A 17,301-nucleotide genomic window follows, 5' to 3' on the forward strand; every position below is an offset into this window, starting at 1 on the left:
GGCCTTAGGTGGAGCATTTTTATGGACTAAGCTAACATGAGTGGCACTTCATAACATACACATTCCCACTGTTCTGGGCATGTGTATGTTATAAAATGATGTTATGATGAGCTTTATTATTTAGTTATAAAGGGCCCGGTCATTTGCCCTGCCCCTGGCCCGGCTCTGATTTGTTCCGCTAGTGCATGAATGTGTTCTTGGAGGTGGGCTTCAACCAACTTTGGATTTTTATCCGTCTGTACAAAATAAAGCTGGAAGATATTGTTGTCATACTGTCGGTCTGTCTGTGAGGTTTTATCTTTCTGGTCTACAGACTCCAAAACCACACGGAGCTGAGCCATGAAATCTGGCATATGTGTTCTTTACCCTTCAAAGATGTGCAGCATGATATTCATATTCCTGGATGTTTAGTAGCTTTGTACACTTTGGCTGTATTTATTGGAAGTGGAGAGTAAACAACATGGAGGATTTCAGGTTACTAATGCTATGATAATATATGCTAATAATACACAGCCTCTTCTCATGCCTGATTGGCTTATCCTAATCATGTGATCATATTGTGCTGTGTGATTGGCTACACCTACTTGAGCATTATTGACTGAAATGGAGAAAGTGGGATTCCCCATATCTGTCAGCTGACCTCGGTCCCTGAACAGCTGGCAGGAGCTGATGGTGAAAACCTTCCAGGTAAAGATCCAGTCTGTTTATAGGAACATCAGTTCTAGGCTGCAGCCTGATTGATTAGCCTGTGATGCCGACTTCTGATTGGCTGAGCATTGTCTAACATGTTGGTCAGGAATGACTCATGGACATAAATAGTATAGACTAGGACTCATCATTGAGCAATATTAAAGCCATACCTACTGCTCAGCAACATTGCTCACACGTAAACAACATGGTTGCCTTACGATTATACTGATGTCATTCATAATGGATTGATATCAGCAGATTATGTAGTAATATTCCTGTACACACATGAGTATAATATGATGGGAATACCTTGTAAGTATGCATTATGTCTGGCTTATTGTTATAGCTTATATAAATAGACATTATGTAGTATACACCCTTGTACAGAGTGCAGTACTTTCTCTAATATATTTGCCATGGAAATGTTTGTATCTGTTCTAGGATGGTTACCAAAAGGTATTTGTAGAAATAGTAAAGATAATCACAGAATATCTCTTTCAGCATCCTTAAAATTGTTTTGATTTAATGAGTATTATTAATATTGAAAACAGTTTTGCAGAATGTGATCAGACGTCTGCTGAAGGGTTTCTGTTATGAAATGGGGCTGACTTTATTTACATTTATTTGATACTTTCATCACTTTAATCACAGGAGCAAATTCCCACCAGAGATGGGTCTTGTTTACCATTCTGACACAAAATGGGACATTTGGTGTAATATCCTCTCAAACCATATTTATGACATGTTAGTTGCTTTCAGTTTTAAGGCCCGTGGACTTCAAGGTAACTATGGGTTCCACTAAGGGACAAAAATTGTAAGGAGCAATACCAGGAGACAGTCTGTGTTCAGACAAATGCAAAAAGAAAATAGGTCAAATATCAATTTTACTGTGAGATTTTAAGGAGTTACTGTTTGTTTCAGTGAAATGAAAAGTTTTAATGATGCTGATACATTTCTTTTGGTACCGTCCATTATATTCAATTTAATAAAATTCATTTTTATTCATATAGAGCCAAATCACAACAAACAGTCGCCTCAAGGTGCATCGGTGTTTAAGCCCAAGATGCAAATGTGAGACAGATAAAAACTCTGAGTCTCAATAAGACCAGAACAGTGTCGTATGATTGCCAATCTATTTCCAGGCATTTGTATAAATAATACAAAATATCAACAGACTGTACCTAAATTTGTAGCATTAAGGTAGGAAGGTTCAGGCTGGTCTCTGTAAGGCAAGTAGCTCCTGCCAAAGGTACAGCAGATCCTTAGAGGCTACTGCCCAGTCATACGCTGCTGTACCTGTAGAGGTGCAATTAGGACTTTTTTCTCTGAGTGTATGAGCTGGGTATACAGAGATGTACGGCGGAGCTGTCACTGACTGAGTATAACTGTTAAACCAGAGATTACAGTAATCAGAAGCTGTGAGAGCATCACACTAAACTGATGCAGGAGGTCTACACATGAAGCTCCATTAGCATGTGTGGAAGGCTCACAGGCAGCTGTAATATATGGCTGTGTGTGTGTGTGTGTGTGTGTGTGTGTGTGTGTGTGTGTGTGTGTGTGTGTGTGTGTGTGTGTGTGTGTGTGTGTGTGTGTGTGTGTGTGTGTGTGTGTGTGTGTGTGGTGTATCCTCCTGTGGATTTCACTGAATGTGGCGTAGGTGGACTCATGGATATTCTGCTGGTTGGTGTATCTGCCCACCGGGCAGCTGCTGTTTGTGTTTATGATGTCAATCTGTGTGTGTGTGTGTGTGTGAGAGAGAGAGAGAGAGAGAGAGTGTGTGTTTACCCTGCAGTAAAGCAGCATTTTCCTGATTTGCCTAATTTATACTGATGTATGAAGTTGAGCAGTTTGATAAGAGCAAAAATCATAATCCCAATTATTTTTGTTAGTGTCAAGATGACAATTTTATTTTTTTTTAATTTTGCCCACAGCAGCTTTATTGGCAGTAGAGGGACACAGGAAATGGGAAAAGATACAGGGGAGGACACGCGGGCAAACTGACAACAGGCTGGGACTCAAACCCACGCCGCCCACACCACAACGCAGCATATACATGTGGTCACCTGCTTCACCACTGAGCCACCCAGGAGCCTGGGATGATGATTATTAAACACAATAACTTGTTCTTTTGCTCAAGGTGATGTGAAGAAGTGTCCCTGCTGTGGTCCAGGTCTGGACTGTCTCTGTGGTGTTTGCGTATTCTTCCTATGCGTGGTTTCCTGTGGGGCTTTCAGGCTTTAGGCTGGACTTGGTGCTCCTGATACTCAGGATGGTTTAAATATAGAGGATGAATTTCCTTTCATAGATCAATAAATGGCATCTTGTAGGTTGTAATGTTTTAGGTTATTTACCATAAAAAAAGAATGTTTTACTCATAAATATGCATTAATTAGTGTGTAATTACATCTTCTAACAAATTGATAAACTTAGAAATGATCTATTAAAAATAAGCAGGCGCGGGCACCTGGGTGGCTTAGTGGTGAAGCCGGCGACCGCATACACACGCCGCGCTGCGGTGCGGGTTTGCATCCCGGCCCGTCTAATCTTAAAAATAGAGAGGGTGTCTGTCTCCTGAATCCAAGCTGGGAGCTGGTTCCAGAGGAGAGGGGCCTGAAAGCTGAAGGCTCTGCCTCCCATTCTACTCTTAAGTATCCAAGGAACCACAAGTAAGCCAGCAGTCTGAGAGAGAAGTGCTCTGTTGGGGTGATATGGTACTATGAGGTCTTTGAGATAAGATGGTGCCTGATTATTCAAGACCTTGTAGGTGAGGAGAAGGATTTTAAATTCTATTCTAGATTTAACAGGGAGCCAATGAAGAGAAGCCAATATGGGAGAAATCTGCTCTCTCTTTCTAGTCCCTGTCAGTACTCTAGCTGCAGCATTTTGGATCAGCTGAAGGCTTTTCAGGAAGCTTTTAGGACAGCCTGATAATAATGAATTACAATAGTCCAGCCTAGAAATAATAAATGCATCAATTAGGTTTTCAGCATCACTCTGAGAAAGGATGTTTCTAATTTTAGAAATATTGTGCAAATGCAAAAAAGCGGTCCTACATATTTGTTTAATATGTGCATTGAAGGACATATCCTGGTCAAAAATGACTCCAAGATTTCTCACAGTGTTACTGTTTTGATGTGTGTGTATATGTGTGTATATGTACATGTGTGTATTGACTATATATTTTCTGTATATAGTGCTTATGTATATGTGTATAGTGTTTTTCTATTTTATTTTATTCTATTTTTAGTTTTCTGTACTGAGCTGCTGTAACGCGCAAATTTCCCCGTCGTGGGATCATTAAAGTTTTATCTTATCTTATCTTATCTTACTGGAGGCCAAAGTAATGCCATCCAGAGTAAGTATCTGGTTAGACACCATGTTTCTAAGATTTGTGGGGCAGAGTACAAGAATTTCAGTTTGATCTGAATTTAGAAGCAGGAAATTAGAGGTCATCCAAGTCTTTAAGACATTCTGTACTATTGCTGGAGCTTTTGTGTATAATTGCCAGTGTCTTTAGCACAGAGGAGTGTTTTTGTTTAAGCATTTTTACAGAAATCATTTCTAAACATAGAGGCTATGTACAGTGATCCTCACCTGTTGCGGTGGTTACGTTCAACAGATCCCCGCAATAGGTGAAAATCTGCGAAGTAGTGGTGTCATATTTATTTTATTATTTATATATATTTTAATTCAATTCAATTCAATTTTATTTATATAGCGCCAAATCACAACAAACTGTCGCCTCAAGGTGCTTTGTATTGTGGGTAAAGACCCTACAATAATACAGAGAAAACCCAACAGTCCAAACGACCCCCTATGAGCAGCACTTGGTGACAGTAGGAAGGAAAAACTCCCTTTAACAGGAAGAAACCTCCAGCAGAACCAGGCTCAGGGAGGGGGGGTCATCTGCCGCGACCGGTTGGGCTTTTTTAAAGCTTTATAAACCTTTCCCACTCTCATATTAACACTTCATATGCTCTTAAACACTGAGATGAATGTACAGTACTGCAGAGCCAATAAGAGCCTTACAGCTCTTCTTAAGGCACCGCTTCATCAGGTGGTGCAGTATCTTTGCCCTTGGTTGTAACTTCTATTTCCGCTGAAGGCGTGTGTATGTATATATATATATATATATATATATATATATATATATATATATATATATATATATATATATATATATATATATATATATATATATATATATATTAGGGGTGGGACTTGATTAAAAAAATTAATCAAATTAATCCGAAGCTTTGTAATTAATTAATCGAAATTAATCGCATTTTAATCACATTTTAATATTTAACATGAGAAATATTAATTTAAGTTTGGTTGATGAATGAATCAATATACATGAGCTTAAACTTCAAAATTTTATTATCCCACCAGTCTCCACCAACGAAGGGTGGAAGTGCTCCTGTGATAAGCAAACTCCTGAAATGAAAGTTAAGCTTCATAACTGGATAGTTTTAGTCAACATTAATGTCTCACTTAATATAATTGGAAATTAATCATTCGCTCAGCTGTATTCCTCGATGTTGTTATGCTTGTTTTAACAGCTTATTTTGAATAAAGACTTAAAATTAAACCACAAAAAGGAGCAAAAGTTCGTTCTTCGTTTAACCAGCTGCTTTTCCACAGCTGTGCTTCGCACTCACGTTTGCTAGGCGACATGAGCTACTCAGAGGTGAGGGCAGGCGATGCTGATATGAAGGCTAGCCGCTCACTTCCAATCTTTGCGGGCTTCGTGGGCTGCGAAGGACCCAGTCTACGTGGGCCGGGTCCTTCACAGGATGCGGCCCCTGAATTTGGACATTGTGCGTCGATATAATCTGTATGCCGGGAACTCGTGCACTCGAGAAACGTTCCACAGTGCAAAGTGTGATTAAATGCATTAAACTTTTTAATTCGTTAATTTCCCTGTAATTAATTAATCGAAATTAACGCATTAAAGTCCCACCCCTAATATATATATATATATATATATATATATATATATTTTTTTTTTTTTTTTTTTTTTTTTTTTTTAAACCTGCAATACAGTGAAGCCGCAATATAGCAGGGGACAAATGTATTCATTGACATACCCACTGATTTTATCTCCAGCTGGATGCAGAACATGTGAAGCTCATTAAGAGCCTCAGATCACCATCGATTTCTACTAAGGAAATGTTCAGACACAATAAGCCCAGATCAGAGCTCAGTGCACAGTCACTGTAGCTATAGATGGAAATGGGCAAAAGTGGACTTGAAGAATGGAAGTTTGTCAGTAAATGCTGAGTCTGCTGCTAAAATCACGAGTTTATCTTGATACTCAAGTTGCATGCTGCTTTGATCGCATCACTCATGTAAATAACCTCTTTCACTTGCTTCCCGTTCATTTTAGAATTAGTTTTATGTCTGAACTCTTTTTCCTGTTCTACCAAATCAGTCTGAGGTCTGAAGGTCTGAAGTCTTCTGGGTTCTCCGGGAGTATTTTGAAATAAGAGCTAAGAAGAACACTTTAGATGGCATGGTGTGTGTGTAAATACTATCTGTAATTAGTGAAGGGATCACTCTGGAGACGGTGTGGAGCAATAACAGCAGCAGCGCTGTGCTGCTTTTTATCAACTCAAGGACATTGGAACCTATCCACTGAATATTTATTTGTCCTTCATCACAATGGGATCCTCCCTCATCAAGTTTGGTGTTTAATGAACTGATGTTTGTCCTCTGGCAGCAACAAATAAACCAAGGTCACCCACTTTAAGGATCTGTTTCTCATGAAAGTCTGTTGAGTTCACACACTCCTGTGCATATAGAATATGTGATACACAGATAAAGCAGAGACATGAAAGTTTGCTCCAACAGCAACCTTTTTAATGGAAAAGAGGCAGAGGAAAAAGCAAAGATTTGATCATTTAAATGGTGGGGTTAACGACAGATGGTAGCAGCCAGCGGCAGCTAATTTACCTTTTCCTTGTAAACAAAAACATAAAAGGATAAAAAGCACAGAGGAAGAGCCATCAAGCAGAATTTAATGAGCTTTTGCGTCTGTCAGGAGCGTGTGCTTTTTGTTTCCCTGACAGCTTGTTTTCAGCTCTCTGTGCTGTCAGACAAAGGCGGAAACAGCTTTAGCTTAAGCAGCAAACGTGTTTTTGGCCACAAGCAGAGATTCCTGTGAGAATCTGTTGGGTTGTGGAGCCTGAAAAGGCAGTGGACCACAGGGAAAGGCGTCCTGCCTGCAGACACAGAGCACAGGGAGACAGGGGATGACAGGCTGAAGCTGTATTCACACCGAGCACTTTTATTCTTTACTTGCATGCAGCCTGAAGGGATTTTAGTTGGAAAAAAAGGCTTGTTTCCATAACAACAGGCCGATCCATGTTGTACTGTGTAGGACATCATCGGCCCGCAGCATCACTTCAGAAACATCAATGTGGCATTGCTTCTCAGAGGAAATCACAAATGATGAGATGTGTGGTGGTCTGAACAAACAAATAGGTATCAGTTGAATCTGGAGCACCAAACCTCAAATCAAAGCTCCAAACTGTAGTGGACATACAAAGGAAAGCTGAAGATTACAGACACATAAGTGAAAAAATTAAAAACGTGACTATTTTTCATATATATATATATATATATATATATATATATATATATATACACACACACACACACACAGCCGGCCTCACATGTGACTCTAGAACACTTTGTATATAGAGGAGTTCATGGTCCACTCAGTGACTGCAAGGAGCCCGAATCCTCAGCCCTCCTCCGCTGTGCTGACAGCTGCTCTGAGGTGTTTGTGCTGAGTTTGGGTTCCTCCAAACGTGCTGCTGTGCATGGCTGAACATTAAAGAAGATGGGGAAAAAAGAGCATGGAACAATGGCACATGACAGAAATGACTGAGCTGGTCAGTGGGGGCAGTAACAACAGATCAGGAGCACAACAGGCAGAAGAAAGAAACAGGTACGAAGATAAAGGATGAAACTTCAGGTGAGGAAAGGGTTTAAATATTCAAACCATAAGCAGAACCTTCTGAACTGCAGACTTCTGCCATTTTCAAAAAACATAACTATTCTCTCCTCTGTAGTCAAACTGCACACTTTGATTTAAATAACCTAATCTATTAAAACAAATTTCAACTGTGGCCATATGTGTGTGCTTAATCTGCTGCTGTTAAATTACATTGCAGCTCTGAGGAGTGTTGTGACAGTTGGTGACATGAAGTGTTTTAACTATGACAGCACCCTGAACAGAGAATTTTGTGTGCAGCCTACAGTGTGAAAAGGACATACTGACATGTTTTCAGTAGTTTGTGGGAGCTTCATTTGAGTGGCTGAGACAGTGATGAGAGAATAAAAATCAGGAAAAGTGCATGTCCCTGATTTTTATTTCACATAGTTATGAAGTATTTCATCACTGGTTCATAAAACAAATATTCAAAGATATTTTTCAATTCAATTATTGCCAAATCACAAGTGTTCACTCAAGGCACTTTATATTTTAAGGTAAAGACCCTACAATATTAGAAAGAAATCCCTACAATCAGACAGCCTCCTGTGAGCAAGCACTTGGCAGTAGTGGGGGGAAAATAAAATCCCTTTTAACAAAAAACCTCTGGCTCATGGAGGAGCAGTCATCTCTGCAGCTTCTCTCCTCCTGCCATCCCCCCAAAACCCCATCCCCACAGAGTCGGTGCCTGCTCCCAGACCACCAAAAACAAAGCTAAAATCAGCAAAAAGCTATTTAAGCATAAAAATTCAAAAACAATAAATAATACAGCTTCATCAACTGCACCAAAGAATAAAACAGTTAAATGTGGATTATTAAACATTAGGTCTCTCTCTTCCAAGTCCCTATTAGTAAATGATTTAATAATTGATCAACATATTGATTTATTCTGCCTTACAGAAACCTGGTTACAGCAGGATGAATATGTTAGTTTAAATGAATCAACACCCCCGAGTCACAGTAACTGTCAGAATGCTCGAAGCACAGGTCGAGGAGGAGGAGTAGCTGCAATCTTCAATTCCAGCTTATTAATTAATCAAAGACCCAGACAAAGTTTTCATTCTTTTGAAAGCCTAACTCTTAGTCTTGTCCATCCTAATTGGGAAAATCAAAAACCTGTTTTATTTGTTATTATCTATCGTCCACCTGGTCCTTACTCAGAGTTTCTGTCTGATTTCTCAGACTTTTTATCTGATTTAGTGCTCAGTTCAGATAAAATAATTATAGTGGGTGATTTTAACATCCATGTAGATGCTGAGAATGACAGCCTCAACACTGCATTTAATCTATTGTTAGATTCAATTGGCTTCTCTCAAAATGTAAAGGAGCCCACCCACCACTTTAATCATACTCTGGATCTTGTCCTAACATATGGCATAGAAACTGAAGACTTAACAGTATTCCCTGAAAGCCCCCTCCTGTCTGATCATATCTTAGTAACATTTACATTTACTTTAATGGATTACACAGCAGTGGGGAATAAGTTTTATTACAGTAGAAGTCTTTCTGAAAGTGCTGTAACTAAGTTTAAGGATCTAATTCCTTCATTGTTATGCTCTTCAGAAGAAGAAGAAGAAGAAACAGCCTTTATTGTCCCACAGAGGGGAAATTTGGGTGTAACAGCAGCCGCAGTTATTATAAATAAAAATAAAAATACAATAATTTACACTATTAAGAAAAGAATATATATATATATAAAATCAACAAACAATATTAACCTTAATACTACTAATAATAATAACACTATATACAATGTACATGATGTGCCTGTGTGTTGAACCTTAACAGGCCGGACTATTTACAGTATATTATATATTATCCTACATTGTGTAGGTTATTGTGGTTTTTGTTGGGAGCAGTGATGGTTATAAAGTCTTACAGCTGCTGGGAGGAAGGATCTGCGGTAACGCTCCTTTGTGCATTTAGGATGCAGTAGTCTGTCACTGAAGGAGCTCTCCAGCTCAGCAACAGTTTCATGCATGGGATGGGAGACCTTGTCCATCAGTGATGTTATTTTGGTCAGAGTCCTTCTGTTTCCCACCACCTGCACTGAGTCGAGAGGACATCCTAGGACAGAGCTGGCTTTCCTGATGAGCTTGTCTATCCTCTTCCTCTCAGCTGTAGACAAGCTGCTGCTCCAACATACTGCTGCATAGAAGATGGCTGATGCCACCACAGAGTCATAGAAGGTCTTCAGGAGTGTCCCCTGCACTCCAAAAGACCTCAGCCTTCTCAGCAGGTAGAGTCTGCTCTGACCCTTCCTGTAGAGCGCATCAGTGTTATGAGTCCAGTCCAGTTTATTGTTTAGGTGAACACCCAGGTACTTATAAGAGTCCACTATCTCAATGTCCACTCCCTGGATGTTCACCGGTGTCCGTGTGGTGGGTCTGCGCCTGCGGAAATCCACCACCAGCTCCTTGGTTTTAGCGGCGTTGATCAGGAGGTGGTTCCGCTGGCACCAGTCCACAAAGTCCTGAGTCCACTGTCTGTACTCTGAGTCATCCTCACCTGTGATGAGGCCAACTATGGCAGAGTCGTCAGAGAACTTCTGCAGATGGCAGCGTGGGGAGTTGATGGAGAAGTCTGCAGTGTAGAGGGTGAAGAGGAACGGTGCCAGCACAGTTCCCTGTGGGGCCCCCGTACTGCAGACCAGCCTGTCAGAGACACAGCCCTGTGTCCTCACGTACTGTGGGCGGTCAGTGAGGTAGTCCAGTATCCACTCGGAGATGTGGTGGTCCACTCCTGACAGTTCCAGCTTGTCTCTCAGAAGTCCTGGCTGGATGGTGTTAAAAGCACTGGAGAAATCAAAGAACATGATCCTCACAGTGCTTCCAGGCTTCTCCAGGTGGGTCAGAGCTCGGTGCAGGAGGTAGATGATGGCGTCATCCACCCCGATGCCAGGCCGGTAGGCGAACTGCAGCGGGTCCAACGAAGACGACACCATGAGGCGTAGATGGTTGAGGACCAGCCTCTCGAGGGTCTTCATTAGATGCGATGTCAGGGCTACCGGCCTGTAGCTGCTAAGATCCTTTGGATGTTTGGTCTTTGGTACCGGTACCACACAGGAGGTCTTCCACAGTTGTGGTACTTTCCCCAGCTTCAAGCTCAGGTTGAACATGTATCCCATGATGCCACACAGCTGATCTGCGCAGCACCTCAGGAGCCTGGAGCTGATGCCGTCTGGACCAGCAGCCTTTCGCACCTTGATTTTACGTAGCTCCTTCCTCACATGATGAGTTGGGATGGACAAGATGGAGGTGGGGGATGGGGGTTGTGAGATGGAGTCCTCAGAAATGAAGGGGGTGGGTGATGGCTGAGAGCTGAGAGGTGTGAGGTCCCAAGAAGAAGAAAGGTTGGCAGTCATTAAAGATGGTGGGGCTGACAGCAGGGGGGACTGGGCTGGGGGAGGGGTGGGTGGCTGGTCAAACCTGTTAAAGAACTGGTTCAGGTTGTTCACCCACTCTAAGTCTCCCACAACCCTAGGGCTTGGTTTGTGGCCTGAAATTGAGTTCAAACTCCTCCAAACCCCACTGATGTTGCTCTGCTGTAGCTGGTCCTCCATCTTCTTCCTGTAGATGTTTTTTCCATCCCTGATTTTCCTTCTCAGATCCTTCTGCACGGCTCTCAGCACCTCCTTATTTCCTGATCTAAAGGCTCTCTTCTTCTCCTTCAGGAGAGCCTTTATTTCAGAGTTGATCCAGGGTTTGTTGTTTGAAAAACACCGTACCCTCCTGGTGGGCACAGTGTTTTCCACGCAGAAATTGATGTAATCAGTGATGCAGTCCGTGATGCTGTCGATGTCCTCCCCATGAGGGGCACAAAGCTCTTCCCACACAGTGGAGCTAAAGCAGTCTCTCAGAGCTTCTTCAGTCTCCTCAGACCATTTCTTCACTGTGTGTGTCACAACTGGTTCTCTGTGTACCAAGGGTTTGTACACAGGCTGGAGATGAACCAGGTTGTGATCTGAGCCCCCCAGGGGAGGCAGAGGTGATGAGCTGTATGCCTCCTTGATGTTGGCATACAGTAGATCCAGTGTGTTGGTATTCCTGGTGTGGCAGGTGACATACTGGGTGAAGGTGGGGAGAGTGGAGGACAGGGAGACATGGTTAAAGTCCCCTGAGATCAGAAAGAGGGCCTGTGGGTGCTGTGTTTGGAATCTGCTGGTAGTAGCATGGAGGACATCGCAGGCTGCAGCAGCGTTAGCAGAGGGCGGCACATACACAGTTATCACAATAACATGTGAAAACTCCCGAGGAAGATAGTACGGCCTCATGCTAACAGCGAGCAGTTCAATGTCCTTACTGCAGAGCGTCTCTTTGATGGTTAGATGTCTGGAGTTGCACCATCTATCGTTCACAAACACAGCCAGACCCCCGCCCCTCTTCTTACCACTCTCCTTGGTTCTGTCGGCACGGATCAAATGAAAGCCGTCCATGTTTATGTGTGAGTCCGGGGTTAGCTCGGTTAGCCACGTCTCCGTCAGGCACATGAGGCTGCTCTCCCGGTAGCTCCTTTGATGTCGCGTTAGCGCCGCCAGCTCGTCCACTTTGTTGGGAAGAGATCTCACGTTTCCCATGATGATGGACGGGATGACGGGCCTGTACCTTCTCCCCTGGCAACGACGACCTATGCCCGCACGTCTCCCGCGTCTCTTCCTTCTCAGTTCGCGGGGAATATCAAGTCGTTCTGCAGGAGTAGGCACAGCGGAGCTCCCGATGGAGATCAGCTGGTCCCGAGAGTAAACAATAGGAGCATGGCCACTCTCGCAATCTCCAGACATAAACACCATAAAAAGGGTAAATAAAAACAAAGTTTTCCAGAAAAAAGTCCGCTCCATCATGAGGAAAAAGAGCGGAAGATACAGAAACACAAAAACACATCTAATACTAATCAAAATGAGAAAAAACACGGAATTAGTGCGGAGCTGCTGAAACTGGCTGCCTGCTCGCGCGGCGCCGGAAGCAGTGCCAACACAGTACAGAGCAGCTACCTAAACTCTGCTCCCAGTGAGGTCGATTATCTCGTCAATAGTTTTACATCCTCACTGCATATAACTTTGGATACTGTGGCTCCTCTGAAAAGGAAAGCTTCAAATCAGAAGTGCCTGACTCCGTGGTATAATTCACAAACGCACAGCTTAAAGCAGATAACCCGAAAGCTGGAGAGGGAATGGCGTCTCACTAAATTAGAAGATGCTCATTTAGCCTGGAAAAAGAGTTTGTTGCTCTATAAAAAAAGCCCTCCATAAAGCTAGGACATCTTACTATTCATCATTAATTGAAGAAAATAAGAACAACCCCAGGTTTCTTTTCATCACTGTAGCCAGGCTGACAAAGAGTCAGAGCTCTGTAGAGCCGAGTATTCCTTTCACTTTAACTAGTAGTGACTTCATGGATATCTTTACAAATAACATTTTAGACATTAGATACTATGGTATGGTATGGAAATAAAAGTCTTTTAAAGCTAATTACCCAGTATTGAAGTGCCTTCAATACTGGGTAATACAGTCAAGCTGTATTACCCAGCTGAAGTCATCTGATGAAGTTAGCTCATCAGGGGAAAATTATAGGTACCACTGTGTATCATCTGCTTAAGAATGGTACGATATATTATGATTCTTTATGACAGTACCAAGCAGGAGCATCTAAACGTTAAAGATTAATGGCCTAAGAACCTTTGAGGAACCCTTGATTGAATTTTTAATTGCGCATATCTAAAACTGTTAATTGAAACATAAAAGCTCCGACCCTTTACGTAGGATGAAACTGCACTTGTCTTGCTGTCCTGTAGTGTAACCACTGGTTTGCACCTTGTTGTGAACTCTTTGTATTTAAACTATCATCTCTTGATTGTAGATCTTTGCAATGATCCTCCTACCTCCTTAAAACTGTTCTTGACTTGGTTAGATGCTGTGAAGTTGTTTTTCTTCACCACGTAGGTAAATTCTGTCATCATACACTTTAGTTGTCTTTTGTGGCCTTTGAGACTGCTCAGTGCATTCCTTCTTTATAAGAATGAATCAGATTGTTGATTTGGACACACCTAACATTTTTGCTTTCGCTGATTGTTTTATTTTGGTTTCCAGCCTAATGATGGCCTCCCTCACTTGCACTGACAATCTTTGGACTTCTTGTTTGCGTGTGTGTAGTTAAAATCATCTGCTGGTTTCCATACTGAATGTGATCATAAACAGCCACACAATCCAAGTGGAACACTCGATCTCTTTTATCTGTTTCTTGTCCAGTTACTTATGAATCTCTGAAAATTGGGTCCGTGTATAAAGATGGCTGTGACTCTTAAAGAGCTCATATAAACTTTCTGTAAAATCCATCTATCAGTAAATCCTGTGATGGCACATCCAAAGATGTAGAAATAACATTTACTTTCTACAGTAAAAGCCAACATGGAAGCAGGAGTGCAGCTAGCTGTAACTAAGCTACACAGCAGGTATCTTCATGACGTCCAGGTTAACTTTGCTGTCATTGTACTGATCCTCAGGTAGGCTGGAAATAGTTGCTTGACAACATACCTGATGCACAGTAGAGATTTATAACAGAGTGGGACAGTTTGTGGATGACTGTACTAATAACATTGTCAGCAACTCTTTAAGCACCTTACCTAACGATTATAACTTAAACATCTTCACAGAAACCCATTTAACCATTCTGACCCAAGAAAAGGTGATTTCAATGAAGAAACACTCGAGAGGCCTGACTGGAACGATTTCAGGTGTTCATTGGTTGGTGGTTTGTGACTAACAGGCTCTCATCCAAAAGTGTCTCTGCAGAGAGAGAAACATCAAACATTCATGCTTTGGCTCACAGGCTTGGAGCTGACTGAATAGATAATTACACACAGATGGTCTGAGTGTGTGTTTGGAGTCATAGAAAAACTAAAACACATTCACACACATTGTGTCGAGTCTGAACTCACATTAGTCAGCTCTTCATTCTGTCAGATTACATTCACTGTTATCATTACAAAGGTCAAAACCAATACTTTGTGTGTTTTCAATCATCTGAGGCTCTGCACCAGCAGAGTGGTTGTGTGTGTGGAGGTGTAGCTTGAGCTCAGGGCTGTTTTCCTGAGGGTTTTACAGAAAATAGACTGAAACAGATGGAACACATGCAATAATGAAGAGAAACAGGAAAAAGCACCAAAAAGAAAAGTGTAGGTAATATCTGATGCCACATTATTGGATGGTTCATTTTCCATCTCCTCTACAGTGTGAAGGAGTTTGTAATCTGCATTCAGCGATAGTTATCATCAACCTCATTAATCTGCTTATTTATAAGATTGATCTCATTTGTAATAACTGAATTACACTAAAACACCACAAGAGGCTCCAGCAGTTCTTACAACCTCACAGCGCTCCAGAAGTGAAGCCAAAACCTCTTTATCACCCCCTGGTGTCTGGCTGCAGTAAAGTCGTAACCCTGACCCCTTCATGTTAGCAGATAGGTCAGGAGTCAAACTAAAACAAAAAAGGTTATCTCAGATAAAATTTTCCCAAAGATGCTTCCTGCCATTATTGGGGTTCAGGGGTTACCGCTCACTTAATTTTGATTTTAATTGTTAACTTGATGCTTTGAAATTGGAGTGTGATTTTATGATAACAGCTTTGATTGGCAGCTGCTGTCATAGAGAAACGTGTGTATCTATTCAGGAATTGAAGCTTTGCTTACTTACTTTAGCTTTACTTTCCATAACCAGGACTGACTGTTTCAAACTGACAGCATAAACATAAGGACATAAAGATCTGAGCCATTGTTGTACTGTTTCAGTAAGTTAAATGTGTGATTTCTTAATGCCCTTGGCTAGCTAGCTAAGACAAGCAATAAGGGGGAAAGCCGTTGTTGGGTAGCTACAATGTTTTCATTTTAGAAAATAATCTGTGTACATGAATGAATTTACTCTGACTAAAGATTTCACCCTGCTGTGCTTGAATGTTAAAAAAAAAAGTCAGTGCTGCAGTACAGACATTTGCTGTGCTGCTCTGGAGGATGTTAAGGTGTGCAGCAGGTACTGAAACTGCATACCTGAGAAACAGAAAAGTCATTAGGCCCAGTTACTAACAATGCTGTTACTGTACTTTTATATACATGCATTTTATGTTATGCATTTTATAAATGCAAGGGGGGGGGTCACAGTCAAGTCAAATTGGCATATGGTTTTGATCCAGTGACTCTGCCCTAAATCAGTACTGTGCAGACTCAAAATTCATGATGGCAGCTCCCACAAGCAGGAAATTTTAGCTTCACTTTTGTACACTTTGATAGTCATTGGTCAGTCCCCACAAGGTCCACCTTTATATCTGAAATCAATGTTTTGGTCTCTGTAGATAATTTCCCCCTTCATAACAGCGGTATGGGGGAGGACTCACCTGACAGGTGGATGGTGACACAGGTGCTGTAGCTGTCTGCTAGGCTTCACCTCATGTTTATTTATATTTATTTATATAGCACATTTAACACAGCAACAGTTGACCAAAGTGCTTTACATAAATTTAGAATTTAGAGTCAATTTAGGGCCAAATTATTGTTACATGTCAAGCATATAACAAGCGTTTCAGAACAGCCATACAAAAACAGAGACAAAAGAGATAAGTGTTCTGCGGCCTTTCTGCCGTTACAGGCGCTGCCGTTAAGAAGAGGAAAAGTGAAACAATAGGATAGGTGAGGAAAAAAAAATCATCTCATATTTTGCCCCATAATAGGGGCACAGTATGAGGTTGAAAAACCTCTGCATAGTAAGCACATATAGCATATAGAATGGGAGCGCTAGGGTGGGAGGGGCAGGGATAGAAGGAAGCCAGTGGAAGCAAGTGGGTTGGGTTACTGTGGGCTGACTCAAACTCCCCCCTCAGCTAACAGTTCCTGAAAAGAGGTGGAATGTTCATCAGCAAGTTGGTCTATGGATATTAGTTCACACAGGTCAGAAGATGGGACAGCGGGGCCGTAGAACATCTGTTTACTGAACATCCAGGAGAAGAATGAGATAATCGTCAATCCAAGGCCGTCAGGGAGCCAGATTTCTGATTCTACAATTTTTTTGGTACAGGCTGTACTGATTAATTGTCGACAGCCTTCAGTCTTTCTGGCACCTCTCAGTGGCAAGAAATCCAATCATCCGAATTTTCTTGGTTCATTCTTTCGCAGTGCAGAAACAGATACGTCTCCAAGATCTAATCCTTTCCGATTCAGCTCCAGATATACTGAGTCTGACTTTGCGTTTGTACTGCTCTGCATTCCTATCACAGGCAGCCTTACCGAGGTCCAAAAGGCTGCCCAGAAGTCCAGAAATTTATGATAAGCCAGGTATCCCCAAGTCCAATCCTAGTATCAATAATCCAAATATATATGACACGTCCTCAATTGACAGTACAGCCAGACACGTCATCTTCCACCCTCCACAGGAATCCATAACGTAGCCAGCTGGGTATGTCAATTGGACAAGTGGAAAGAGAGTTCTCCTTTCCCCAGTCTCCTCATGGTGAAAATTTGATCAGTCAATAGCATTGAGAGACCAGATGACCACATCCATAATTATAATTTCCAGTTCGGAAGATGTGTGAAGAGAGGCTCTAAAGCAGTGAAGCAGCAAAGCAGGGT

At 41.8% G+C, this 17,301-nt stretch overlaps 1 protein-coding gene across 1 annotated transcript in view; it reads left to right on the forward strand.

Moving 5' to 3' along the window:
• oprl1 (opiate receptor-like 1) overlaps nucleotides 1-17,301 on the forward strand; it is a 136,782-nt gene that overhangs the window by 21,350 nt on the left and 98,131 nt on the right. The gene's annotated exons all lie outside the window — the stretch shown is intronic.

The sequence above is a fragment of the Archocentrus centrarchus genome, chromosome 7, assembly GCF_007364275.1.
Source record: "Archocentrus centrarchus isolate MPI-CPG fArcCen1 chromosome 7, fArcCen1, whole genome shotgun sequence".
In the NCBI taxonomy this organism is placed as follows: domain Eukaryota; kingdom Metazoa; phylum Chordata; class Actinopteri; order Cichliformes; family Cichlidae; genus Archocentrus; species Archocentrus centrarchus.